Source organism: Ascaphus truei, chromosome 3 (assembly GCF_040206685.1).
Source record: "Ascaphus truei isolate aAscTru1 chromosome 3, aAscTru1.hap1, whole genome shotgun sequence".
NCBI classification, from domain to species: domain Eukaryota; kingdom Metazoa; phylum Chordata; class Amphibia; order Anura; family Ascaphidae; genus Ascaphus; species Ascaphus truei.
In genome coordinates this window covers 338,746,605-338,773,253 of record NC_134485.1, presented here as the reverse complement: position 1 = coordinate 338,773,253, position 26,649 = coordinate 338,746,605, and the positions used below count along the sequence as shown (strand labels likewise).

Sequence of the window (26,649 nt, the reverse complement as noted above, 5' to 3'; positions counted from 1 at the left end):
GTAAAATCTCAGTTAATCCGCATTCAATTTTGTAGAGAATCCTGTGCTCCTCCTGGGCTGCTATCTTGCAACATTCTTCGTGTAGCACGGGGTAGCTTTCTAGAGACGACAGGGGTAGTTCACCGGCCTCCCGCAAGTACATACGAATTATGGCCCGTACTATGTCGGTGTTGGTCCCCAAGATGATCGGGGCATTGGGGTGTTCTTGAGTGCCTCCACTTCCATGGGGTGATGCTTGCCCATATTCAGTTGAGGAATGTCCAAGCGAACCTTCACTACGTCGTCAATGGGGTAATCCTCGTGGCCTCATGGCGTCTGCTGACTGCAGGGGCAGATGGTGGAGATGTTCATCATAAAAGGGCCAGTACACAATTTTTACTTGAGAACCAGTGTCCATCAAAGCCGATGAGTATATACCTTCCATGACGACCTGTACAAGGGCAGGAGGTCCCACGTGACATCAAGCGTCCGGCATCTGGACTGTCTCGGCGGGAACTGCAGGTGTGTCATCAGCGGGCGAGGAGGTGGCTTCAGCAGCTTGTGTTGGCACATCATGGACGTAGAAGGAAATGTCCCTGCGGGTGTATTCTTCTTCTGCGGGCATTGCAGTGAGATGTGACTTGGGGACATACCACTCAGGTGAGTCTTGGTCCGGGATGGTGTCTTATGGAGTAGCAAGGCTTTGTAAATCTAGTCTGTTACGTACGGCATACCTGTGAGCATGTGACCTACATACGGGACAAGGGTTAAAACACAGCTCGCAAGCTGGTCCACTTTTCACCTTCCACAACGGTCCCTCAAACTAACAGTATCTCATATGTCACAAACAGCACACCAGTGAGCATGTTACTTAGATACGCAACCAGGGTTAATGCACACAGCTACTCAAGCCAACTCACAAATCACCTCCGCAAGTTACTTTCAATTAGTTAATAATTTACCCCTTACTTGATTTGTAATCATATCTATCCGCTACCATTACCCAAGAAATTAGCAAAAATATGTAATTAGATGGATCTGCCAGGTCCTCAAGTCCCTGTTTATTAACAAAAAAACGATGCACTTAACGCACAAAAATCTTTTGTAGCAAAATGGGCTTGAAAATGTAATTTACTCTCTACAAAGCATGCAACATGTTCAATCAGAGCCCAAAGCATCACTTTAACTTTAAAATACAACAATTAAGTGCTTAGATTACATAAAAAGCTTATTTAAAGAACATCCAGTTACAATAATTGCAGAACAGTTTCTTAAAATTAAAGGATAAAACAGACACAAATCCCTATACAGTACGTTACCATATGTCATAGGTCATGTCCCAGAGAGGTCACTGCAGTAAAAGAGAATTCACGTGTTCTAATTCCAAAAACACACCTCTGTTGAATTCTGATTTTCTATTCAAACATGCCTAGACCTTCTAGCAGTGAAAAAACACATAAGACCCACCCCTGTCGTAAATCGGCTACTTGGGTGACATTTATGACTTAAGGAAAAAAAACAACATATTCTTCTGGCGTTTTAAAAGTCTGACTGAATATTAAAACACTCAAAGTCATTTTACAAATACTTACAGACGTCATCTTCATGGCTGCGTCTGTGCTCTCCACATGCACGCCTAACGTCTATTTTTGCAGGAGAAACAGTTATCTGTCATTGGCATCCCTTACTCTTGAAGGGTATGATTTGATACGTCTTATTGCAACAATGCCAAATATGTACCTGTAATTATTCAGAATAGATGTGATTACATGATATCCTCCTTTTTAATAAAGTCCTCCAAGTAAGTGGTTGTTTGTCACCTCTCTATGGGATGCACAAGTGATAATTCAAGAATGTTAGTTTTCTTTGAGGGTAACAGCCTTCTAAACTACACATATTTCACTTTCAGTGGGGCATCAGTGATAGCCCCCCTACCCTCCCAACCCCCCTCCCAAATAAGCCCTCTTTCTAGATCAGCACGGACACAGGAAGGGTCTTGATCTGTCATAAACACAGTATCTTGTATTTTTAAGACAAACTGTAACCATGTTAACCCCAGAAGCACCAGATTGATTAGATACTTGATATTCCCCGCCATTTTTATTACATGGCCCTACATGTTGTTGTGTATATTGGGCATGCTTGTGAAATTGTGGATTCTGGTGTGGAGAAATACATAGCATTTAAAGAGGCAATCCAAGACACTTAAAAAAAAATCCTGCTTCCCAGGGTTCACTAAATGGCTACCTTTTCAGTTTCAAATCAATCCTTCAATCAGTGTAACTTAGCAGCTACAATGTTACAATGTATTCTTATACTACTACGGTAACATCTGCTAGTAATATTGGCAACAAATGATCACAAACAGAAAAGTGTTACAAAAATCTTGCACTGCTGGGGAAGTGTGTTAAAACCTGCTATAGAATTCACAAGATGCTCACTATATTAAAACTGATTAAATATTGCATTAAAAGTTGAATTTTATGTAGTCCTGTCTGGTTTGGGCTAATACGTCTGCCCTCCTCCTGGCGGTAATCCCTGGTAAGGGCAGGTTCGCCAGGAGTGATCATGGGTTTTCCCCACCTCCACAGCACAGTGAGTCACATAGAAGGTAATGTAATCAGGCCAGGTGTCCAATCAGGGGCAAGGAGCTGGTTCTTACTGGATCTGTACTTAAGGGGCTGCACTTCCTGAATTTACTCAGTTGCCTCTACCGTGAGAGAGGCTGGTCTACCCGAGAGCAGTGTGCAGGGCTCTGCACACTGTGTGCCCTCCCTTAGGGGAGCGGTGGGAGACTGTACCCCTTACTTCTACCAGAGAGTAAGGGAAGAGCTAGGACTGCTCCTGGTGCCCGCTGGCTGAGAGTGTAGTCCAGGGACATCCTGAGGGTGCAGGCCCTAGTTCTGCTGAGTGACTGCTGTGCTGTGTGCATTGTGAATAAAGAAATACTGTTTAATATACTTCTGTCCTGAGATTGAAATCTATTGGGAAGAAGGAGAAAGAGACTCTCAAGCAGAGATTTCACCCCATATCCTGGGGGCTGCAAGAGATGGAGGCGCTGTCACCGTGAGTACGAGTCAGGCTATACCCCAGAAGCCTGTTCTTTTGTCATCCCCAACCATCATGCGGGAGACTCAGGGATACTGTCTATTAGCAGGTATGCACCACACTACTCCAAGTAACCAGCGTAGCTTTCCCCGTAATAGACCTTATCTGAGATTGGGGGGGGGGGGGGGGCGGGGGAGGAAAAGGGTTACATTTAAAAAAGGTAGTAAGTATTATCTAATACTACAGGACTAATTTTTTTTAAACCACACGTATAATATTGCTTGAATTGCTCCTAAGAAGTGTACAGTTTGCCATCCCGTATTCTCATGACTTAAAAAAAAAAGCCAATATATCTCTTCGTATTTGTCTTTAGCTATAGTGGTGAGTTCCTGTTTTAACCACGATTGCAGTCATCTAGACTTGGGACATGGCTACGGTAGTCATTGAACCACATAGATCTCTCCTGTTTTCGAATGGGTCAGCTCCTCTTGGTATTGATTACATTTCTGTTGAATAAGGGATTTCTCACTGCTTCTGTATCTCTTTCTGTTCATCGTCGTGTGTACCAAGGCAGAGGCAGTTTCTGAAAGCATGTTTTGAAGAAGCGATGTGAGAGAACTACGGATCTTTCCACGGAAGAAATAAAAATGGAGATATGCTCTGGAGGAAAAGCACAATGTAGTTATGGCTTCCTTAAAGTAATGTAATTATCCTCAAAGCCAAAGTTTGTACTTTTTTTTGTTTTTCTTTGGCAAGTAAAGGCTTTTCTGTGCGGCAAACACCCCGAAAATGGCAATGTACAATACAGTACATAAACGAATAATTTTTTTGAAGTCTTATCCCATTCCCTGCCTGTCATAGGACGTGTTGTGAGGAGGAGAGGCGAGGGCACTTCGCCTATTTACTTCCTCCACTTGCCTTGAGAAGTCCTAATAAAGGACTCCAATGTTCCTGTGACAAGACCCATTAGTTTGTGTTGCTTCTCAATGTTGGAAGGTGCTGCTCTCTTGTATATAGTGACATCATGCAAATGTAAGTTGCTGCAGGAAGTCAAACCATCCTAAGGCCGCGCCTATAGTGCCGTTGAAGGCGACACGACGGGTGACGTCACCCGTCGCCGTCGCCACAGGCGAAAGTTATATTTCGCCTGGCGGTGTCGTCGCGGGTTTCCTGTCCTTTGATTGGTTCAAAGGCTGTCACATGAGGCGACAGCCCTTGAAAAATCAAATTTTGCCGGCTACCAGTTTTTGCGACGTCGCTCCGTCGCATTGTCGTTGTCGCGCTTACTATAAACGCACGCGGCGGCGGCTGCAATGCATTTGTTTTCGGGCGACGTCGCCGGCACTATAAGCGCGGCCTAAGTTTTAGCTTATATTGTTTCCATATGTATAGCAAAGCTACTATTAGCTACATTGTTTCCAACCTGACTTCATTTTTTTTTAGAAAGGCTTAGTCTTTTTTTTTTTTTTTTTTTACATATAGGAGATAACACAGATTTAACCACTTAATGCTAGCCCCCCTTAGTAACATAGCTGCAATTAAATCTGTAATGGGATGACTTTTAATACATAACAAATAAAAAATGTATATACAGTTACATGGTTTTGTAAATGGTTTATTCATTATATACAATTGTGAGTATTCAATCTACGACTCTTGTAAATTCTAGTTGATCACTGCAAAAATATATTATCTGATGGTTTTCAGAAATCCTTAATTTTATCTAGCAAATAAAAATATCACTTGTGAGCACATTCTTGGACGGGTCTGCAACACTGCTTTTCATCATTGTCTCTAAGCATACAATGCTTCCACTGCAGCCAGGGATTCTGGGGAATGACAAGCAAATTAGCAGATAGCATATGCCTGCCGTATTACACAGCTGTTCTTCACGGCCTGGGTTAAAGACGTGCATAGCCAGTGAAACCTACCCCCAAGTGATATTTTTATGTACTGTACAGTGGAGGGTTTTTGTCACTTTTCAAACACCATAACTTATATAACGTGTGGTTAATTTGATCTGAAATTAACAGGCATGTGCATTCTAAATTTCTTTAAACTCGTCATTCCCTTAAATCATAATTAGGAATTTAACTGCTTGTAATCCAACTCATGCTTTATGATTTTTTAACGACCGAACTGTCCATAGTTAGACATGTTTCAATTTCAGACTTGGACATAGAAACGCAATGTCTGCTTTCATGAATAAGCCTAATTATGGGACGGTACCTAGATGAGGAAAAACTGCTGTTATGTATGTAAAGGTGCTTAGATTTGGTACTGCGTTTTGAGGCATAGGGTAAGCATGCATAGGGTAAGATTGCAGCGTTTGTGGTTTGAGATTAGTTATGAGGTATGTATTTTAAATTAATAAACACACAATGCCAGCAAGCTCTAACCCCAGAACCCACCACAGAAAATAAATATATATATATATATATCATATAAAAATAATACTTGTGAGCACATTCACGTCTTAGACAGGTCTGCAACCCTGCTTTTTGCCATTATCACCTAGCATACAGTGCTTCCACTGCAGCAAGGGATTCTGGGAAATGACATGCTAATGAGCACACAGTGCCACCTTATGTCTCAAGTCCACATTACATGGAAAACCCAATGCATCCAAACCCAATGCAGCCAATGCATGCTGCTTTAAACACAGCTTTTAAACATAGCCTGGGATGAGATGCAAAGCCAATAAACCCACTCACATATATATATATGTATATATATATGTATATATATATATATATATATATATATATATATATATATATATATAATTTATATCAAAAGGAGTGCTACTGAGCGTGGTATTCTAAATAGTGGTAATATATGTAAGGCCCCACAAAATGCATTTAAAATACTGTAAGCAATTGATGGAATTGACTGTAAAGTATGTGATTAGGATGAACCAGGAAAGGTAAAAAAGTGACAGCTCAATATATTGGAATTTGATTTGTACCCCTGTACTGTACATGGGTGCGTACATACGGTGTGTGTGTGTGTGTGTGTGTGTATTCATACAGTATGTATGGTGTGCATTCAATGCATCTTGGCCAGTCTGCTTTCTTGATGACCATCTTATTTTCTTATGGTATTGAACTGACTTTTCTATGAGCAATATCTAAATATTGGGCACTTTTTTCATTTTGTGTGAATTGTGCTGTTAATTGTGTTAAATTGTGGATGATTGTGTTGTTTTGGTGAATTCTTTGTACATACAGATGTAGCGAGCCTTACTAGGTAACCATGCCTGCCCCAGCACCGGAGCATTATCGCTGTTGGAGGTCCGATCCGGAAGCATGTACTCCCCTCCCCCATAGCCATGTCGCGATAGGCACACGTCTGGGGAGCCAGGCCTTTTTGATTTTTGAGCCGCGACTCTGGAGAGACAGTGAGTCGTGCTACATCTGTACTTAGAATAAAATGTTTACCTTGTTTTATGTCCCATTGCTAACCTCTCCAGCTGAGTTTGAATTGCCTTCCTCTTTGTTTTGTTCAGCACCTCACCAAATGGTTAAAGCAGCAATACTACTTCCCCCTTTTTTCTTTGTATATGCAACAACAAAGCCCCACCCGCTCAGCCAAATCGATAACTGGGGTGCACTAGGGTAACTAACAATTAATAGAAATGAAGATTTTGGCTAAATTGGCAAAGGTCTTGATACTCATTGTCCCTATTACTGGCGAACCAAAGCGATTTTGGATCTCATCCAGTACGCATTACGCCAAGTCTGAAATATAGGTTGGCAAAGGACCCTATACCAGGGCGGACTTAAGCCATTCTGGATCATATCCAGAACGCATCACGATATTATTGTCCCTATACTAGGGCGGACCTAAGCAATAGCCAGTTACAGCCATGCATTATCGGTGGCCTTTTTAAGTGTCTGTTCAGTTTATTGTTCGTTTGTTTACCCCCAATATATTTTATGATATATTTTACTAATAAAGGATTTTTAAGTTGTCCACATACCCTACTCTACTTATAGAGTGGATATTACATACTCACAACAGGCATTGTATGTTAGATGTCCCACGCGGCTCTCTAACTACTCCTACTACAGTATATTTCAATACTTGGATATCAGGCGAGTGCACACAAATGGGTTCTCTGGTTTGATTTAACATAATGGCTACCTTTCATCTTCAATAAATCCGTCAGTCAGTGTAACTCAGTAGCTACAATGTATCCTTATATTACTTACGGTAACATTACCTATAGTTACAGTTTGCAGCTCAAACTGCTGGGAACATTGGCAACAAATGATCACAAACAGGACGGTGTTGCAAAGATCTTGCACTGCTTGGGAGGAGGGCTAAAACCTGAAATAGAAATCAACGGATGCTTTAAAAATGGCATTAACAGTTTATTGATTATTATTATTTAATTTCAAGAGTCACTTATCTAATACTATAAAATTGATTAAAAAAAAAACGTTTTGCTGCTTTAACTGCAAAGCCCTTCTTACCACACACACTATCTGGATGCTGTCCTTCAACTTGGTCTATTGTCCCACAATTCTCCATGGGATAGTTGAATGGTAGGGGTCCGGTTGGTAACCAAATTAGAAAGCCAGGGAGCTCATTCTGTCTTCAGCAGCAGGCTGCTCCTGGTCAGTGGTGTAAGGTTACTCTTATTTTTGCTGCCTTGCCTCCTGCTACCTCCCCCCTCCCAGCACAGCCCTTCCAAACAAAACATGTCCAGTTTTGGAAAGTAGCTGCAGGGGGACTGTCTGCTGGATTCCTCAATGGGCAGAATAGCATAAAGACACACTGCTGATGCTGAGGAGAACAATGTGTGTTGTGTCCCACCATCCATAAAGGCAAAAACACTACACCCAAGATATGAATGTTTAACATGAATATAAGCCTTTAATATTCTAAAGCTTGCTCACTTGAGCTACATCTTACTAGTATGAAAGCACCAACACATTTTTTACACCAATGTTCTTATAGACTTAATGGAGTTTCACATCTTACTCCTTTGGTGCCTTGACTGTTGTGTTGTTCTGACAACGTATGCAGCAAACAAAATATATGGATGTGATGCATTTTTATTCTGAATAGCATACTTTCTTATTTTGCCAGCAGTTTTGTTTCTTTTTAGATCCAGTCTCTCCCAGATTTTGGATCGTGCAATGCTTCTCAACTCCTTATTGGTTAAAGATTGTACTTCTTTAATTTGATGGTGCTACCTTGTATTTTCCTTGTCCGCCTTCAATATATGTGGCTTTGAAAGAGCAGTTCCCTCTGCTGATTTTTTTTTTTTTGCCTCCTCCCTCCTCCATTTAATGTTTTAACATGGGTGGGAAATGGTCCCTGAAGCTGAAACACCTCTTTCTATTTTCCCGCTTGGGACAAGCGATTTTAAATATACAGAAGTACCGGTGGCACCTTTCCCCGCCCGGTATGTAACGGTGAACCCAGGTGGTCCCCAGTGCTGAAATTAATGTGATTCAGTTCCAGGGACCCTCTGCTTCCCGCCCATGGGAGGCAGGGCATGGACTGATGCTTTAAATCCCTTTCCACCACATTGTATTTCATTTTGCTGTTGAGAGAGATCTGCAAAACAGTATCGGACAAAGAGGCTAGTGTGTTATTCATTAAACTGCAATAGTGCCAATTAGGGCGCCATCGTGCATAAACTCTCATTCAAGTCAATGGGAGTTTCTGTGTGAGTGCTCACCGGTCAGCACTATCGCAGTTTAATGGATAACTCCAATAGCCTGTTTCATCAATGGAAAGCACTGTTGTCCCCCAAGATCACTGCCTGCATAAGTATGTACTTTTGCAAAAAATATTTTTTTAATATTATGTGGCACTAGAACTAGAAAATTGTAAAGGTCAAAACACAAGAAGACTGGAAAAACAATCCTGAGATGGGCCTCAAACCGGGTTCACCTACATAATCGGTCAGTGCGTTGCCTAGGCTGACAGTCCTAAAAAAAAAAAGGTCTTCATGCATGAAAATGCTCAATACTTTACGGACTAGCATCTTAATTGTGTCTTATGATCTGTTTATTAGTGCAGTATAAATAGGCTTTTTAAGTATTGCTAGCCATTACGGTTTTATCTCCGCAAACCGTGGTTATTTTTTGCCTATATTTTGGGAAGCTGAAAGAATCTTTAACGGAACCGGGACGGCTTATAACTTTGAGCCTTGATGACCGTTCTGTATCGTTTTAAATTCTTTATGTATCACAAATTATAGTTAATGTAAAATATTTCATTATTTAGTTCTGAAGTTCTAGGCTTGCTTTATTAGTGACTGGTGAGATCTCAGACGAACGAGAGCAACATCGGCGGAAGAGCCAACTGTGTAATCGTGAGGTTTTGTTGCATGATTTTTTTTTTTGTTCAATTTGCATCTCATGCAAGATAGCATTATTTGATATAGATGGTTCTTTTTATGATAAATTGCAAAATAAGTAATAAACAAAAGGAAGGACCAGTCTGTTGGCAGTTTATAACAAAATAATGGATACAATCCCTTACAATGTGTGTTTTTTTTTTAATGTTTTATTTGGCATATTGGGTTTGTTGCCTTGCAATTCCGATGTGGCATTGTAATCAGCAGCCGTATGGCAGATTTGGATGCTGGTGGTTTTCAAATATTTAACTCTTTCGTTGCTGGTTGAGCCTGCAAACCTACATGGACTCCCAGCGTCTCAATAAAGACTTCTGCATGGTCAGAGGGACGGCTTTACCTTCCTCCTCTCTGTTACTTCACCTCCTCCCCTTCTTCCTTTCCACTCTCCCTCTTTCTCAGCCGTCCTTCCCCTCTCTCTCTCTCTCTCTCTCTCTGAGCTCTATTCATGAAGACCTTCCAGATACCATCTCAACACTTTTTTTCTTCACATGTACTGGCCCTTAAGGCACCAAAAAGAACACAGATGATAATACTGTAGCAAGGCAAGAGACTCCAGCAATGAATGCATGATTGGTCACTAACCCACCCTCCCACTGCTGGCTAATATAGTTTTGGAAGGAGTCAAAAGCGTAAGGGATGTGATAGGGGGATGGGAAGCAGGGGGGTGCCCAAGTGATTGCAGCCCAGGCAAGCCTGCTGTCACACTCTCTCACACACACCGACATTGTCACAGTAAGAATGGCGAGTCCCACACACAGCTCAGCTCTGGTGCTAGGTCCCCTTGCTTTTCCTAGTCTGGATTACTAAACAGCGTGTTGAGAGCGGTATGTTGCAGGAGCCAGAAGGTAAGGAAACATGTTTTCCTAAGGAATTTATCAGGGAGGGTCAATGGTCTTTTGGTAAGGTTAAGGTTTCTGTGTGGAAAGCATTTCTGGTTTATCCCTGTTTAGTCCCCACACAGCAGCTGTCCTATCTCCGCATTATGATACTTCAACCCTCTCTCTGACAATGCAATGCGTTTGCTGACCACTGGAACTGAAAGGGTTAAGTCAGTGTAATGTTAATCGATGCATAGTGTATTACTGATCAAGAAGGATTATTTTTTTTATTTTAGGATTGATCCACAGTTGCTTTCTTGTATGCGTTATGCTGTATCATTTACAGGACTTCAGTATTCTGAATTATCAGCTAAAATAACTTTTTTATTATTATTGTTTTTGGCTTAGATTACTATACGTATAATTTTAGGTTGTTTTTCATATAAGGCTTCTGACTTTTTTTGTTAGGTCACTGAAAGTTTTTGGTCTATTGTGTAAACGTCCAATAAATTTAAGATTTTCTGTGTTTACCCATATGTTGAATCGTAGCCATAACTTGCATGTGACATATATATAAAAAATATATATATATAAAGTTTGCAGCCATTCTGTAGTGGGCCAATGACACATTTTAATGTGGGATCCAATCCTTAAAAGTGAGGATATGATCTATATAAATACACAGAAAATAGGATAAAATCCACACAGCTGTAGGGTCCATTTCTATTACATTTTTACTTTTGTATGTATCACAATTGAATTCATTGGAAAATATCCTCAAATGAGGAATGACCGCTATATCGGTGTCAAACACATGAGTATCTTGTACATAGCAGTTAAGTCTTGGCAGTATTCCATTCAGGAAGGGTAATGTTGATCAAGTGATACTACTTTGGAACCACAAGGCTTTTTTGAGCACCTTATTCCTCAGTGCACATTATCTGTTCCTTTCGCTGTATGCAACACCACTAAAACCAATAATGAGATAATTATAGGTTATGTGGTGCAGAAGTTAAGCACATGAGATGCAGAGGCTGACTGCTGCTGATAGTCATTCACAACACTGATGGGATTTTTGCTGTGTTTGTGAGGAGCAACTTATTGTGGGACAGTGTATGCAGTGTAAGCTATATCCACCGTGAGCACAAGCTCTAGAAATAGAGAGGTTCTCCAGGCTAAATGATAACAGCCAACATTTGCCTTTTCATTGGCGATTAAAAAAAAAAAAAAACTCACTGGGCTTGCAATCACCCCCTGCTAAATAACATTCCTACAAAAATAAAATCCTAATATACTGCATTTGAAGAGCCAGTGACTGTTTGGGCAATAAGTGACTGAACATGTTGTTACCAGCAGGTGAGGGAATATTACTCTGGGCGCAGGTTTTAAGATTTTGGGGGCCTAGACATCTGAGAGTGGACATTCAAAACTGGACCTGTCACCGTTTATTAGTGTGATCGAAGGTAATATGTCTGCTATTTCATAACAATACCACAGCTTTTAGTACAAGTTGCCCCTCCTTTTGCCCCCAATTCAGGAGTATCTGCTGCTCTGGTAACCACTTTGTGTGGAACTTCAGCTTCATATGGTTGTGTTCTTATTGCCCAGAAGTGACCACAGTGTGAAAATGTTTTGAGAGATGGAATGTTCTTTCTTGCATGTAAAAGAGAAAAGGCTGTGTAAACTGTTGTCGTGTTTTAGGATAGACTGCCCTAAACCTTGGGTTTTCTGTTCCTGTATAGTGGGAAAATGTAGAGAGGAGACTGCTTCGATCTACAATGGCTTGGATTGTAGTGAGGATATGTGAAGACCGCTCTGCACGTGTGCATGTCTTAGCAGGGCGATTCAATAAGCTCCTGCCAAATATCACTTTCAGGCAGCTTGCCTTTTAGAATTCCTCATGTGTGGACTGGGATCAGTGAAATAGCTTAACCACTTTTACGACCAAATATCCCGCAGAGCGTCACATAGAGCAGAGGCAAATGATTGCCCCCATTGTGACTGCTGGAAACAATGGATGGTTGCAGAGAGTGACTTGTTCTCTTCTGCAGCAGAAAATACGTTACATATTCATGAGTTTGTGGTTTATATAATTACTATTACTGTTATATATATATTTTAAATATATATAACTTGCCAAAGTATTCCACGGTACAGTGAGGAGGCGGAGGGTGACGGTAGCAAATAATTACAACGTTAGTGTGCACTGATGCAGTTGGCCTTTCTTCCAAAGCGCTTACAATCTAAAAGGAACGGAGATTGAAAGCAAAGTACAGTGGGATAAGGAGGTTGGTGTGTTTCTAAAAGCTGCTTGCAGTGAGGTTTACTTATCTGTGCAATTCTTGGAGTTGGTAGAAATGTACTACACTAACATAGTGTGTGTTTATATATGTGTGTGTGATTAGACAGCTGTATATTAGTAGGAAATAATGTATATTGCATGTCATTTTTTAATTTTATTATTTTATTGAGCATTTGCATGTTTCAGAGCTATAAACTATAATTTACATCAAATGGTTCTAGGGTGCAAAAGTCAACAAAGCCAACGCTTTTTTGCAAGACTCAATAGTATCTAAAGTTGTGCTAACCTGTTGCCCAGTAAAGATTTGTAGTAATGGGCAAATTGATACAGGTTCTTTAATTTTAGTTTTGTAAGTAGTATATACATGGTCTTAACCCCTCTCCTGGTACTAAAAAGTAAATAAAGGTAAACCTTTTTCAATCATCCTTTCACTTCGTTTAGTGTAACACTTGGGCAGAGGCGTAGTGTACTGTAACTAGTTTGCATTTACTTCCTGGTTAACCTTGTCGCTGCTGAATGGCAATTCAGTGCTTTTTAATCGACACTGACTGTGATGGGTTCAAATGTATCATTTCTTTTGTTAAAATACGGCATACTTTAGGTCAACCATATCATGAAAATCCAGAAAGCAAGAGATGGCATAGAATTCCCTTTATTGTAGCTAGAAGAAGTAAATTTACCCTTTGAATGTAAAATCCTTGGTTTGGGTAGAAAGATGCTTAATCTGTCCAGTAGTTTAATTTTTGGGCCACATTCTGTACTAGAAAAAAAAACAAATAGTAATTGCAATGAGCTATGCTTGTGAGTCTGGAAGAAATCTCGCGTTTCGTTCCCCCTGGGAGACCTTGTGTTTCATATTAACTCTCCAATTAATGCACACACGGTGAAATCTATTTATAACAACTCCACTTAGATTGGTCCGGTTGGAATTCTGCACCACTGTGTGTCAGCGAAATTATGCAGATTCCACACTACCTGCTGAATGATCTGACGTGGGAAATGCTCAGAATTATAATTTCCCTTTCCATTCTACCATGAGACTGAACGCAGCATGGTACAACCAATCCATATCATCAATGGGTTACACTTGAAATGTATCCAGTGACGTTGCTTTAATATTTTAAAAATTCTCATGCAGCGAACTCCACAAGAAATACATTCTGCCGAACTCTAAAATACTCAACCGGTTCCAATGGAGAGAACCTGTCAGCAGGGAACGTGTTATACCAGGAGAATACCTACAGATTCTCCGATTTGAAGCACACATCCATTTGGAAATGTGCACGATTTCACCTCTGTTAACTGTGGGTAATACTTGTCATCGACATCTTTCATGACATTAAAGGGAAAATGATTTAATCAATTCTAACTGTGTCATTTAGATTACCAGAGACCCAAAGCACCAAATGCCAGAAGCAAATTATCTGCAATTTCCGTGTTGAAATAACCAGTTATCCTTTGAACAAATCATTTTTCATACCCAACGGAATTATATTTGTTTAAACATCCCAGTTTGAGTTTGTTTTAGAACGTGCAACCTAAAAAGTTTAGTGTACAATAATCCGCTTTCTTGTCTGCAATAATTGAAGCGTCTTCATTAAACTTAGAGATACCTTTTATTTGTATTGTGTTGGTGCAAAATGATAGACATACAGTATTGTACACACATACAGCCGACACAGTGACTGCTCAGAGAGGTATATGATTGTCAGTTCTTAAGATGCATTACACGTAGTACAAATATTATCTGCAATTAATTTTAAAGGACACAGGCGGTGTTTAACCTGTTCTTTATAGGGAGTTGCAAAGTGGACCATTAAATATAATTGAATAATGGTAGTGTGGTTTTTGGGTTTTTGTATAAGGATTTACATTTTTTTTGTTTGCATCTGACTTCTGTAAAAATGGCAGAGTAATTTGTAGTAGGTGTGTTTGTATAAGACACATTGGCCCCTATTTAATATGCTGTGAAGCGGTCCTCTTGCTCGGAAAGATTTCATCCCTATCCAAATGAATGGAATTTGAATCTTTCTGAACAAGGGGACTTGGCTTCAGAGAATTTTGAATAGGGGCCATTGTCTCTTATTCAATAGGCTGTAAAGTCCTTTCCATGTGCCAGAAAAAAATGAGTGTCCCATTTATTTGAATTGAACTGAAATCTCCAGAGCTACGAAGCGGCTTCACAGCTCTTTAAATAAAGGCTATAAAGTACTTTCTGCTTTGTCCATAAAGAAAACTGGGAGGTGTATATGTGTTTGTTTGCAAACCAGTGTATATGTCTAGGTTTGGGTGAGTCTACATAGAGGACATGTATAGAAAATAAATAATTAGCAAAGTTTCAAGCTTGCAGTAGCTTTACTGTATTGTAAACTTTTGATCTGAGTGTTGATGTGGAATGAAGATGTACCACATAATGGAATGGGTTGGGACCATTTCACACCCTTGTTTCTTGTGCAGTAATATATAACACTGTTTAAGGACCAATTAATTTGTAGTTGAAATGATCTACATAGCTTCCTTAATCCATTTCTTGTCATCGGAGGGCTGCCCTCAGCCCTGTCTACCTCACATCAGCATCTCATCTTTCTGTTGTGGTAATTCTATACACCAGTGTCACCAGGTATGTATGCAAACTAACTGAAAGCACTGTAATGTGTATACAATCTGCATGTGCAGTGTTCCATAAACAAACACCTGCAGTTCAGGGATGCTATGTAATATTCTGCATAGAAATACATTGATTGTCCGTCCCAGTGCATAAGGGATTAACTGTATTTATGGAACTGGATCATATAGTAAACGGTATCTAGACATTATGATGTAAGGCAAACGGCAAACATAAAACTTAAAAGCTTTACTTACCTTTAATGTCAGAGTTGTGAACTTGTGCAGCAAGCAATGTTTAATATAAAATAACAGAATAAAGTCTAATTATATATTTGTTTAGGACTTTAGTCTACATAATTGTGTGTTTGCAGAATATATGAATACTGTAGCATTTATAGGATATTGTGGCTGGTAATGTATTGTATGATACATGAATATAATAGAACTATTTGGGTGTTCGTCTTTTTAATAGTTTGCTTGTGAAACATAATAATAATATCGCATTTGCTGAATATTGATGGCTAGTAGTGTGTTTGTAGAATACAATGATGAAATGATCACATTTATAGAATATTAGTGTTTATAGTAGGGTGTATATAGTTTGTAACAATAATATAGCAGTTGTATTAATGTGACGCTTGCAATGATTAAAAAGCTTGCAGTGTTCTACCTCGGACGCACAGAATAGTGAAAGCCGATGTGTCACTCGTGCTTTTCTGAAAGGAGGAATAGGTTATAAAGGCAAAGTACAGCCAGCACGTCCCGAGGGAGAACAGAACCAAGAAGTCCTAGCAATACATTATTTTTATTTTTTTATGACCCCAGGAAATAATATTAAAGTGAATCAGACACAATATTTTGTTAATATCAATTACTGTATCTATATCTTTATTTTTTACTGCAGAGCAGCATAATACTGTAGATGTACTGTATATTGTGCGCTGTGACAAAATGGCAATGGAAACATCACTTCTAATTTATTGAAGTTCTCCTGAAATGTTAACATCAATATTACAAAAAATGTTTACAGTACATATGGGGAGGCACAGCAGGCTACTTTAATCAGTATAACAAATACAGAGGTTTAACTCCAGGGCATGATCAGGGGTAGATTAATGGCAGGGATGCTGCCTTTGATGTAAGTAAACACAGTTCAATCCTAGAGTCAGCTCCTTATGAACTTGGGCTTGTCACTCATTGTGCCCTAGACACCTAAAATTAGATTGTAAGTTCTATGGTACAGGGCCTTATGAGACCTGCACACAAAAGTCTATGTACAGTGCTGCATACATTATCTGCATTCAGATAAAATAGACATATCAACCATAGGCCCAGCATTGTAAATGAGTTAAGGGGAGGTAGCACATGTTTATGATCCCTGCTTAGTACTATTACACATTCCGTTATTTACTATTTTGTATATACAGTACCAATATGTAATTTTTAAATATTGTTACTAATTTGTATTATTTTTTATTTGTAAAGCGCCAACATACCCCGCAGCGCGGTACAATGGGGGTACAGAGTTATGTATATTACATAAACAGAATGACCCTACCAAATAAGGAGATACAGAAGGTAATGCGGCCCTCCTCGTGAGAACTTACAATCTAGAGGGAATGAGGGACAATGTTGAAACAAAAGTTAAAGTGGCTGCTCAATGTGGGATGGAGTGTGGCTCAGGATGGAGTATGGTCCAGTCTCACTGCTGATCCCATTAAGGTTTGAGGGTCAGGATGCTAGGGGGTGTTGGCACAGAGATTGGTCCAGCTATACAGCTGGTTCCAATAGGGATGGAAGGGGAAGTTAGATGTTACATAGTTGCATGGTACATGAGGTTGAAAAAAGACATGTCCACCAAGTTCAACCTATAGAGGTATGCCAGATTGGCTTCCTAGAAAAGGAGTGTATTCAGGGAGCTTTTAAATGTCTGAATGCTGGGGGAGAGTCTGATGGTGCGTGGTAGGGAATTTCAGAGAGGGGGCAGCACGAGAGAAGTCTTGTAGGCAGGAGAAAGAGGAGGTAATAAGGTGGGAGGAGAAGTGCATGTTATGGGCAGAACGTAGGAGGCATTTTAGGGATATATTTGGGGATGAAGGCTGAGATATAAGGGAAGCAGCACCATTGAGAGCTTTGCAAGTCAGAGAGAGGGTTTTAAATTTGATTCTAGAGCAGGGGGGCGCAAACTGGGGGTTGGCAGGAGATTTTTTTTGTGTGGGGGGGGGGGGGGGGGTACTGCGCTTAAAGAGGCCCCGAGCTCTTCCCCAAAGCATTTAAATGAAATGCCGGGTGGCTGTGCGAGGCCTCTAACTTCCCTTACCTTTACTCAGACGGCTTCAGGCGATGCTTACCCATGGCAACGCGGTGTCAAATGACGTGATGTCACATGACCCGCGGCATAATTTGTCACCATGGAAACGCGGCGTCAAATGACGTTGCGGTGTCATGTGCCTTGACGTCACATGACCCCACAACCTCAGATGCTTGACACAAGGTACGGGGGGGGTGCGAGCGATGGGGGAGAGCAGGCAGGGGGACGCAGGGCAAAAAGGTTGTGCACCCCTGTTCTCGAGGATATGGGAAGCCAGTGTGAAGGATTTGCAGTGGCGTAGCAGAAGTGGAGCGGTGAGTGAGCTAGAGGAGTCTGACAGCAGCATTTTGAATGGATTGTAGTTGGGACAGGCGGACGAGGGCAATGCCAACTTGGAGAAGGTTGCAATAGTCAAGGCGGGACAAGATGAGGGAGTAAACAGTAATGCATACTGCCTTGCAATGCCAATGCAACATAACTGAAACTGCATTATGCATGTTGTTCTCTTTGGCGTAGAACATTATAATTGTTTAATATAAGGTCACAGTGCACCACACAACTAAACCACGCCCTGTGTGGTTCTTGAGTAACAGATAATTTTTGGGTGAGTCAATGGAAAAGACTATGGATTCAAAACACTGTAATTCCCTCAACTGTTACCATAAAGGCTTTCCACAGACTGCATCTGCTTTTGTGTTCCCCCTAAAATCTTAACCTACTGTAGTCTCTCTAGTCAAAAGAAGAATCCTAGTAATTACACAGTGATTTGTAGTCCATAAGGGCAAGTTCCTCTAAGGATTTAAGTATTGTTTTCATTAGCGCACATGCATCTTGAGTGGAGCTCATGATTTCCGGTAGTATTTTAATGCCCATAAAAAAGAGAATTTTTTTTTTCTTTGGATAACCATGCAAAGGATTTTTTTTTTAGATCTGGTGTACAATATGTACATAATAAGTATTGGTCCAGACTGCGGGCTGTCTGAGAACCTGCTTCAGCGTAAATGAGCTGTTTTTCTATTTGTGATTCTTCACCAATCTTAGTTTGTTTGCCCCCGAGCGTAAAGAAAACGAAGGAGGAAAAGGTATGCTATCACACTACCTACTTCCCTCTCCCGCTTCGTTGGTTTTATTTTTATACATGGAAGAAAGGACCAGCACAGCTACCCACCCGTCGTCTTACTCCTGAGATATATCACAGAACATGGAAAAACCTGCCCACGTTGCATGGGTGAATAACTCTTTTTTGTTTTTTGTTTTTTGGTACAGTTTTACACTGGTGGTTTTTATCTGAAAATCTGACCCAATTATCTTTTTTGAAAATATGATAAAGCAAAAAAATAATAATTTTTTTTAACGTGACCGTACGTGTTCTACCTACTTTGTCATGCATCCTGGAAAAGTAAATTTGTCAAGGGTATTGTATATTACATAGTAACAGAGCTGCAAATTCCCGTGAGTAGGATTAGCCAGCTCCGGCTTATTTTCAATGTCCCAAGAGTTTCCAAAAAATTATTACATTTCTATAGAAATGACATTTGAGGCCTGGCATCTTAATGTTATGTCCGACTGTTGACAATTCACTTTTACATTTGCAAACAAAATTGTTGAGGATCGTATGTAAATTATATGCTATTCTCTTAGGCAGTGTACCAACGTTTACATTTTATCTTGCATGGCAGAATTTAAAACCAGAAAAAACCCTGAATGATCATAAAAACTAGTATTTAGTAACTATATACCGAGATTGATAAAGTCTTCATTATGACGTTGAAAATCAATGGAAAATAATTCCATGTGTAATCCACAAACCACGTAATCCCGTACACAGTGTGTAGTAAAACAATACATAATAAAACAAATCTGGAAAATGAAACGGGGATCTGAGTGATTCCACATCTGAGTCATATGAGTAATGACGGTTAATTAGGCCTTTTTTTTGTCTTGTTGTGCTGTTTCATGCAATCACTTCAGCGGAAATAATAACCCAAGACAGCATCTCAAAGCAGCGGTCCAGCCTCATTTTCTTTTCATTTTTCCACATCCGTGAGTACAATTGAACACCCCCCCATGCCACCCCAAAATGGGAAAGAAAGCAAATGGTTAATGCAGTATTTCTCTGCTTCGTCTTACAGGAGGTAGCACAGCGGTGTCTCAGGAGCATGTGACACAAAGTTCACTTCCCAGTGAAATTGACTCACTTGATATACGGATCACTGGGGCTTTTGTTATCTCTGCGCTGCAAATCATACACAAAGTTTGATGCTTCAGAACACATTTTCTGCCAACGGGCCTGCCACACTTTTATCAGCAGTGTGTGGTTCATCTTCTGGCAGCTAACTAGTGTTGTTGTAGTAAGGAGGTAGTAGTATTGTTAGTGTAACAGGTGTTCCCCCACTCTCTGGGAGATTTCACTGTTACCTGTACTCTCGCTGGGCTGTACCTGCGAGGCTTACAGGATTGGTGAGTTTCCGCCGATGTTGGTGGGGAAGACAGGACAAGCTTTCAGGATATTCTCCACTTTCTGGGTGCAGTGCCTCCATTTCCAGCAGGCCCCAGCAGAGCTGGGTGCAGTTCCTGAAGGAAAACCATAATGCACTCCCCCTGATAAACTGCAGTCACCGGCAGGATTATAAAAACGGCAACTGATCTTTATTGTGTACAGCCATACACAATCAACAATGCATTTCCTCTGGTCCCTGGAATAACTCTCAAGGCATGAGGCCCCAAAGGTCTATCCTTTGCTCCTCTACTCCCTGGTGGAGTAAGGGGTAACATCTCCCACTCCCCTGTGGGAAGGGATAGAATAATGACAACTCCCAACTGTCAATTCCCAACTACCCACTGTTACCAGTGGTGGGGCTTCAGGTCTCAGCCCCATGTGGGTGGCATTAGGCCTCAGGACACCCCCCCTGTCACTCAAAGAAGCTGCTTACTACAGCAGGGCGTAGATTTAACCCTAACACTGTCTGCACTGGTACAAGGGCTTATGTGTTAGGCCTTGGACACGCTTACCGCTGGCGTGCTGAGGCGCGCTGAGGCTCAGGGAAAGCGAGTGCTTTCCCTGGCCTTGCGGTTGCTTACCGCAAGCGCTCTCAGCAGCCGTCAGGGGGCGGTCCGGGGGCGGCGCGTCACTGGCCGGGGGCGGGCCAGTGACGTCACGGAGCTGGTTCGCCCTCATTGGACGAACCGCTCACGTGACCGGCCTGTCGCGCCGGCAAGCGGGGGAATTTTAAATTCCCCTAAGACCTGCGCTTCCGCAAGCGCGCGGAAGCGCAGGTGAGCCCCTACTAAAGCCGCTCTAATTGCGGCTGTAGGGGCTCAGTGCTGAGCGGGAGCCCGCGTCAGCACGCTTCCGCAAGCACGCAGGCAACATGGACGAGGCCTTAGGCAGGTCAGATTAGTAGCCAAGGGATACATAGCTACATTATAAAAAAAATCTTTATAGTATCAATTATCTTGATACAGCACTTACATTTTATGTAGGACTGTTCATAGACCTATTTGTAGGTATAGTACAGTGAATTTCTACCCCGAAATGTTTAGACTTTAGAGTGTTGATATCGAAGACACAGGCAGATGAAGGAGACTATTTATTTATCGGTCTCCCGACGGCAAAACAAGTGGAAAAAAAGTCGGATATATCACAGTAAAAAATATTAAAGGAAAGCTTCAGATTCTGATCCAAAAGGAAAACTCATTTTATTTGCACTCGATTTTTCTTCCACTTTTTAAAGACAAGTTAAGCACTACACTTAAATGGCTACATCTGAAATTTGGGATGAAAGACTTGCACATAAACGTAAACATTGGGAAAGGGGCTTAGTTCTGAGAACTGATGTAATTAGCACAGTGCCTGTTGTCTGTCACAGGAGAAAAGTCTCTGCTTTGACCTAACTCTGTGTGACACAGTGGAGTGGCACAGTGGTTAAAGAAGCTGATCCCTCTGTTTCTACTCATGAGCAGTCTGTGAGCATTGACAGGGAAGGGGGAGGTGTGGCCTTATCTAAATTTATTTAAATGCTAATTCCCATGTTCCCTTGATGCTTTGGCCTGTGTGCATGATACCCCACCCTCACAAACAGAAGTATTGGTTTTCCAACAACACTATGGCCTAAGTGTCGTTTTGAGAGGTCCCAAAGAAGCTTTTGAAGTGCCATGCTTTCCTTTTAGTTATTGCCTTTGCAATTTTTTTTAAATCTTGATCATATTCTTACTCATCAAATCTCTCTGCAGATTTCCATTTTAGAGCCATAGAAAGTTTGAATGATGTACTGTAAGCGAACGCCAAAGATTGCAAATATAGAGACTTCCATCTCCAGGGAAAGGTTGCTGGTGAAACCAGAATGTGTTGTGCGTTGTTTGGAATTTGCTCTTGTTTTTAACACAGTGAGGTGTTTAGACATAAATTCCAATAGACATTGGACACATCTTAAATGATGAAACATCCCCCATTCAACATGCTGTGAAGCAGCTTCCTGATGCTGGAGAGTTCATCTCCATTCAAATGGATGGGAATAAAATGTTGTCCAGCACAAGGAAGAGGCGTCACAGTGTACTGAAGAGGGGCCCTTGTTGGAAGTTTGGTTAACAAGGAAATGACCGTACATATGCAATACATTAATTATATGCAGATAACTTGGTACAGTTTCTGTTTAGTTAAATTGTAGTTATACTGTATATTAGGTTTTGAAATACAGTGTTTGTACAACACATTTGCAAACGTAGATTATTATTCAAATTGCAAGTTTTCTGGCTTTTGTGGTGTGCAGTCTCTGAGGCAATTTCATCTTCTTCACTGAAGATACTGTACCTATGATGTTGTGCATAGTGACAGAGCATCTTGATACAAATCTAGATCCTCCATGTTCTGTCGCTCAAGAGAAAATATAATTTAACCAGTAAGATTATACAAATGAAAATACATCCTTGTGTTTATTTTGGGATATCTTCACCACAGTAGGGTTTCAAAGGTATTAGGGGCAGCTGGTGTGGGTCAGCAGCTGCAATTATTGGATGAGTCATTGTTCATTAAGTAGAAGGTAAGAGAATTGGATGAGGTTGCATGTGAAATGTATTAGGTTTGAATTCTAGTTCAAAACATGAGTAGAACACTTTCATAGAACATAAAAAAAATATATATATATCAGTGTGTGTGTGTGTGTGTGTGTGTGTGTGTGTGTGTGTGTGTGTATATGTATATATATATATATATATATATATATATATATATATATATATATATATATATTTGTGTGTGTATATATATATATATATATATATACGCACACACACACATAAATATATATATATATATATATATATATATGTTATATATATACACAGTATATTGGTCTTGCAATTCCTGCCTGTATGGAAAAGCTCCCAATAAACAATTGTATATAACTTTATGTACACTAAACAATAGTTTTTGACATAACGAAAATGGTTCAGGATTGTTTTTTATGGGTAGTATAATTTTCAGTTACAGTACGTGGTATATAAAATGTGTACGAAAAAATTGTGGATATATTAAAAACTCCACATGCCAACAAAAAGACATATAAGCACCAAGAAGCCCATAGGAATATATGCTCAGAAAAGAGAAATATGCATTTTCTCCAGTGTTTACTATGGTTAATGAATTTCTTTTAGACCTTTGCCCACTTGAACGATACAAGTTCAGAGAAGATCAGGGGGGGGAATGATTTGATTGTCTTTTCATGTCAGCCTTTGCCTGGTTTATTTTTGCATGGAAAACCTTATTCTCAATTAGGGGAAGTAATTTGTTATAAACTGGGAATGGGAAGACATTCTTTAAACACAATCATGTGAACAGTCATTATTTCCAACTCCGCCTTCTCGGTTGATTATAATAACACATCCATCTTTTTCTTATGATATTGTTAGTGTTATTATAAGCTTTACCCCTGTAATGAATTAATAGGGGCCATGATTAAGGTTGTGAATAACAGAGACAATATGATAAATTGTCTTTTTAGGGATATGATTACACAGCTATATCAATACACGTGTGTGTGTGTGTATAGATAAACACATACGCAGACTCTCCCTCCCCCGCCTAAAAGGAGAAGGAGTGAGTAATGACACAGTTTGAATCTGGGGAATCCTGGTTCAATTCCCGGTGTCGGCTCCTTGTGACCTTGGGCAATTCACTTTATCTCCCTGTGCCTCAGGCACCAAAAACATAGATAGTAAGCTCCACGGGGCAGGGACCGTGTCTGTAACATTCCTGTGTGCTGCGCACTATACTGTAATTGTGATGCGCTTTGAGTCCCATTGGGAGAAAAGTGTTATATGAAATAGTTATTATTAAATATATAATCTCTAGCTGCCTTTATTAATATAAGGTCATTTTTCATTTGGTCACTAAAAGGATCGCGGCAAGAAACTACTTTTCCAGGGAGCTGGATAGTTTCCATAAGAAAAATGTGACTTGATGGCCTATCATTTAAACACATGTTCAGTTGTCCCTGGTTTATTGCTGTTTATTTTCTTACAGTGACAGTAAAACTGACAAATAGCTGCGAGCCCTGGCTGTGAGAAAATAGAGCAGAATACCTCTAGACAGCGGTCAGCCATGTGGAAAGCAACTTTTGCGGGTTTTCTCCCCAGCCCCTGCTTTTCCTCTATTTGCCCTCCCCCTTTCTTGCACCCCCTTCCTTTTCCCCCCCAGTTTTCTTTTTAACGCCACTTCGGGGCAGGCCTCTGCCAGAAAGCTTTGTCCTTCCGTCCAGTGCAGAACACTCCCTGCTTTGTTTTATTTCTACTCTTTATCATTGGAGTTAAATAGCAATGTAAGTGGCACACCATATGGATCAACTTAGCATTTGCTTATCTCATGGTATTTGTCTTTTTATTTGAAACATCTGAATTCGTAACAGGCGTGCAGGAGAAAGGAGTAGCTGTGACCTCAAAAGAAATTATTAGGGAGCTTAGTTTCTGTATTTAAACAAAAAATGATTATATTGTGTATATCATTTATTTGGGATTTTGTATTTATTTTATTTAAATTAATACACCGGAAAAGGTAGTTATAGGGTGAAAAGACTGTCTCCTTTCTGTAATATAATAGCTGCGGCACATTTTTGTCCCTGTTTTACAGCCCTAAATTGCTTACTGCTGTGACTGCAGGATCATGTTTAAATGACACCCTTTGTTCCTGGAAGTAACTTATAGTGGCAAGGTTGAATGATGATGGGATAGCAAAAATTGAACAAGGCCATTCACTGACATTGCAAATTTGGCTACGATTGCACATTTATTGCTCACAAAAATCTACAATGGTACTGATTCTGATGTTGATTATTCTAGGCTCACAAATTACAAATAAGGTTTCTGGTTAGCTCAATTTTTATTTATTTTTTCCAGCTTTCCAGACTTTTTCAGATATTTTTTTTTAATGTGAATCCATGTATATATTTAGTGACCCTTTTTTTATTTTTGCAAATGTTTTTACAAATGTGTAAAATAAACACACACAAAGTAGTAAGTACAGTATATGTTTCTATCCTATTAGGCACAGTGAGATAAAATTAAATGCCGAAGGTCACACAGAATAGTGCTGATCATGTACCAAGCTCTCCAACTTCATAGGTCAGTGCTTTAACCACTGAGCTACAGCTCCTTATTATCATGATAAGGACAACATTGCAGTAACAGCTTTTTAAAAAAGCGCTTGATTAATACTATAAATCATGTTCAGGCAGGTTTTAAAACCTTGTTCCAGCCTACTGTGAAATGATTGTCCTTGGTTATTCTCCTGATTTGAAAGCTATCGGATCTTACTCCAGCGGCAACAAACGGGTGGGAAGACATAGGATGGAGCACTCGGATGGCCGGGGACAGAGATGTACAAATGTCTTCAAATGTGCTTCTTAACTTTTCTTTGCCAATATTCCAGACATTTGGCAAAATCCGGCACTGCTTGAAAACAAGCTACCAGTCTCAAGAATTTTGTGAAAATAGCTCTAGAATTAGGCCCAGATTCAGTCAAATCTATTAGGCCAGCGTTTCCCAAATGGTGGGTCGCGACCCGGCACCGGGCCACGGCACCAAAATTGCCGGGTCGCAGCGAGGCTGGCCGTGCGGTGGCTCCCTCCCCCCCCCCCCCCCCCCCGCTCAAGTTAAAAAAAATGGCGGCGATTCCCCCCGCGGTCCCGCGCGCTTGCGCAGGGCAAGCAGGGCCCGCTCCCTTCCTCCCCCCCGCTCCCAACGTAGGACGGAGGAGGAAGTACCAGCTCCTCTGCGGCCCGCACGTTACATGGGGGAGGGTGGAAGTACAAGCTCCTACTGCGGCCCGCTTCCCCCCGCGGCCAGCTTCCCAAGCTCACTTCCCGTGGCACCCCCTCCCGAGCCCACCTCCCGTGCCCACCTCCCGTGCCCCCAAGCCCACCACCCGTCCCGGGCAGCAGGGGATATCGGGGGCAGCAGGGGAAAGCGTCCGGCGGCAAGGTAAGTCACCCCACCCAGTCACTGCCTCCCACCCAAGTGTCCCTGGCCCCCTCCCACCCACCCAAGTGTCCCTGGCCCCCTCCCACCCACCCAAGTGTCCCTGGCCCCCTCCAACCCACCCAAGTGTCCCTGGCCCCCTCCCACCCACCCAAGTGTCCCTGGCCCCCTCCCACCCACCCAAGTGTCCCTGGCCCCCTCCCACCCACCCAAGTGTCCCTGGCCCCCTCCCACCCACCCAAGTGTCCCTGGCCCCCTCCCACCCACCCAAGTGTCCCTGGCCCCCTCCCACCCACCCAAGTGTCCCTGGCCCCCTCCCACCCAAGTGTCCCTGGCCCCCTCCCCTCCATCCAAGTGTCCCTGGCTGCCTCCCCCCTCCAGTCACTCACATCCGTCGTTGCCTGTAATTCACTGTTTGTGTCTGTGTGCGTATAGGGGAGAGCGAGTGTGTGTGTGTATCTGTATCAGTGTGTGTGTGTGTCTGTGTGTGATTCAGTGTCTGTGTGTATCAGTATCAGTGTAAGTGTGTGTGTATCAGTGTCTGTGTATCGGTGTTTGTGTGTGTGTGTAGCAGTGTCTCTGTGTGTGTAGCAGTGTCTCTGTGTGTGTATCAGTGTGTGTGTGTGTGTGTGTGTGTGTGTGTGTAGCAGTGTCTCTGTGTGTGTAGCAGTGTCTCTGTGTGTGTATCAGTGTGTGTGTGTGTATCAGTGTGTAGCAGTGTCTGTGTGGCTGGGTG

The 26,649-nt window shown here is 41.3% G+C and overlaps 1 protein-coding gene across 5 annotated transcripts in view; it reads left to right on the top strand.

The window, feature by feature from the left end:
- Nucleotides 1-26,649, top strand: part of LOC142489963 (fidgetin-like) — a 166,512-nt gene that overhangs the window by 78,727 nt on the left and 61,136 nt on the right. The window contains exon 1 of one of the 5 annotated variants that reach the window (XM_075591641.1): nt 9,555-10,251. The exons of the other annotated variants lie outside the window; for them this stretch is intronic. The gene's annotated coding sequence lies outside the window, so the exon portion shown is untranslated. Of the gene's footprint in view, nt 1-9,554; nt 10,252-26,649 lie in introns of those variants that run through there. 5 annotated transcript variants of the gene reach the window in all.